Genomic DNA, 3,707 nt, shown 5'->3' with positions numbered 1-3,707 from the left:
TCGCCCTAAAAAAACTTTCCAGCTTTTCAAAATAAAGGCAGCTATAAAGGCAAAATACTGCAGATGCCGGAAACCTGAAATTAAAAATAATAAGTGCTGAAAATGCTCAGCAGGTCTGACAGCATCAGTGGAGAGAGAAACAGAGTTCTAAAGGAACATATTGGGCTTGATTTGATTAATTATTGTCACGTGCTGAGATACAGTGAAAAGTATTGTTTTGTGTGCTAACCAGACAAACCATACCTTACACAAGTATGTCAGGGTAATAGAACAGATTGCACAATATAGTGTTACAGTTATAAAGAAGATGCAAATTCTAATATATGAGGTCCACTTGAAACGTTAACTCTGTTTTTCTGTGCACAGATGCTACCAGATTTGTTGAGTTTCTCCAGCACTTTCAGCTTTTATTTTCACTACATAAACATTCCTGCCAGTCGAGTCAGTAGCTTTTTTTATACTCCACAGTCAGACGAGAACAAGGCTATAGAGTGGTAGCTCGTGCTCCATTGTCCCTGCTCCAGTTAGAATTTCTTTTCAAGCCTCCACTGCTTGACTGTCAGAACAATACCTGGGCCTAATTGTTACAATAAAATTGTGAAGTCTTGCTGTCCACACTTGGTTTGTTTTCCCTTAAGTTTAGAAGGATGGAGGAAACAAGGTGTCTGATAATGATGAGACAGGTTTGACAGAGCAGATAAGGGAAAAACTATTTCTCTGATATGGTAATCCAGGGTAAGGGGAAGAGGCATACAATTAGAATCAGAATAGTAGTGACCCTGGGCTGTGATTTCCCTCTACAAACCAGGCACAGAATTCTTGTTGCAGACTGCAGTGCACATTGGGAGTGAGCTATCTTAATATCTGGGAAATAGAGAACTTACATTTTAATATATTACAACCCAACCAGGAGCAGAATAAAACTTCCTTCTTCATCCGAACTCTCATAATGCACCAATAAAGCAAATGCCCCTCCTCACGATGCCGCATTAGTACAAAGGCTTCTGCCATTTCAATGTAAACACGTTTTCCAAAGCAGGTCAGAACAGGTACCTGATGAAGAGCTTATGCTCGAAATGTCAACTCTCCTGCTCCTCGGATGCTGCCTTACTGGCTGGGCTTTTCCAGCACCATACTTTTTGACTCTAGTCTCCAGCATCTGCAGTCCTCACTTTCTCCTCTCGGTACAGGTACTGACAATTGTTATGGTCTCTGTGAATTGGATTCCCAAGGATAGCTTTTTGGCTGCAAAACATCTACCGCTGGGAATTTTGCAAAACAAAAATTGTTCACAGGATGTGGGGATCTCTGGTTAAGCCACCAATTATTGTCCATTCCTAAATGCCCTTGAAGGTGTTGATGAGCTGTCTTCTTTAACTACTATATTTCTTGGTTGTAGGAACACCCAACTTCCTAGAAGGGAACTTCCAGGATTTTGTCCCAGTGACAGTGAAGGAATGCATTATATTTCCAAGTTAGAATGGTGTGCAGCTTGGCGCAGAACATGTAGTTGGTGTCATTCCCTTACATTTGCTGTCTTTGTCCTTTCGGGGGGTGGGGGTCACGGCTTTGGAAGGCGAGTTACTGCAGTGCATCTAGTAGACAGTACACACTGCTAACACTGAGTGTCAGTGTTGAAGGGAATGAATGCTGAAGCTAGTGGTTGGGGAGCCAATCAAGCAGGCTGCTTTCTCCTGCATTGTCTTGAGCACCCAGTGTGTTGTTGGAGCTGCATCCATCCAGGCAAGTGGAAAATATTGCCTCACTCTCCAAAATTGTGCTTTGTAGATGGTGAGGCACACTTTGGGAATCAGGAGGTGAGTTACATGTTGCAGACCTCTTAGTCTCTGACGGCTCTTGTAGACACAGTATTTACACAGTGCCTCCAGTTCAGCTTCTGGTCAATGGTAACCTCAGGATGTTGATATGGGGAGATTCAGCAATGGTAAGTTAATTGAATATCAAGGAGAGATGGTTAAATTCACTTGTAGAAATGGCTATTGCATTGCACTTAAGTAACAAATTACATCTGTACCACCTAATGTCTAACAATTTGCTGCATATAGACATGGATTGTTCAGTATCTGAGAAGCTGTGATTGTGCAATGTTAAGCATCAATCTCTGGTGAACATTCCCACTTCTGACCCCATAATGGAAGTCATTGTTGAAGCAGCTCATGATGAATGGGCCTAGGACGTGAGGTTCCAGTGTTGGATGGAGATAATCTAAACTCATTTCCACTTGCAACCAGCAGACACAGATTGTCAGGGCTCAGTTGCCATCCATGTTCATGAAGTCTTCAGCTAATTACGAGCACCACAGCTGAAGGCTGGGGAAATAGTACCATAATGGTAATATCACGAGACTCGGAACCCTGAGGGTCATGGGTTCAAATCCCATCGTAGGAGTTAATAAAATTTAAACCAAACTAATAAAATGGTGCCTGTGAAACCATCATCAATTGTTACAAAAACCCAACCAGTTCACTTAATGTTTTCTAGGGAAGGAAATCTACCATCCATACCTCATTGGCCTATATGATTCCAAATAAAGGACAGAGTAGTTAAATGTTAAATGTCCTTTCCACTTAGTTTACAGGGCAAGTAGGAATACAATGACATTGGATATCCTGTTAAATTTTATTTTTTAATATTCTACTCTCTATTGGGGAGAGACACAAGGCAAACAGTTCTACCACTCACTGCACAGGGCAAAGGAGCCATATCCACCAGATGCTATGTTCTGCTAGATGTCAGATTCAGAGCCGTAGCTCTTTGGGATCATCTGTAAAGAAACCTGCATCTTCTAATTCAGAGGGGGTTCAGTGAGAAAACACAGGAAAAAGACAGATGGGTTGTTTGGTCCTTCAAGCCCATGGCCACCAATCAACACGATCACAGCTCATTCTCTAGCTCAACATCATACTCCCCTTATCTCTACATACCTGCTGATGCCATTAATGTCAAGAAATCTATTTACTTCTTCAATATATATTCAGTACCTTAGGCTTTATGGCATTGGGAATTCCACAAGTTCACCTCTCTGTGTGAAAAAAATTCCTCCTTATCTTAGTACAAAATGGCTGATCCCATATTCTAATATCATGACCCCCTGTTTTAGACCCCTACTCCCAGCCAGGGGTCACATTCTCCACAAACTCCAATAAATATAAGCTTATAAATATAAGCACCATGGATATCCAATCCCTCTACAACTCCATCCGCCATGACCAGGGCCTCCAAGCCCTCCGTTTTTTCCTCTCCAGAAGTCCCCAACAGTACCCTTCCACCGACACTCTCATTCGTTTGGCCGAACTGGTCCTCACCCTTAACAATTTCTCCTCCCACTTCCTCCAGACCAAAGGGGTAGCCATGGGCACCCATATGGGCCCCAGCTGTCTCTTTGTTGGCTATGTAGAGCAGTTGATCTTCCGTAATTACACCGGCACCACTCCCCACCTCTTCCTCCGCTACATTGATGACTGCATTGGCGCCACCTCGTGCTCCCGCGAGGAGGTTGAGCAATTCACCAACTTCACCAACACATTCCACCCTGACCTTAAATTTACCTGGACCATCTCCGACACCTGGCTCCCCTTCCTGGACCTCTCCATCTCCATCAGTGACGACCGACTTGACACTGACATCATCTACAAACCCACCGACTCCCACAGCTACCTGGATTACACCCCTTCCCACCCTACCTC

This window comes from Chiloscyllium plagiosum, chromosome 13 (assembly GCF_004010195.1).
Source record: "Chiloscyllium plagiosum isolate BGI_BamShark_2017 chromosome 13, ASM401019v2, whole genome shotgun sequence".
NCBI classification, from domain to species: Eukaryota; Metazoa; Chordata; class Chondrichthyes; order Orectolobiformes; family Hemiscylliidae; genus Chiloscyllium; species Chiloscyllium plagiosum.
The sequence above is the reverse complement of the archived record's forward strand: the minus strand, read 5'-3'. Positions refer to the sequence as shown.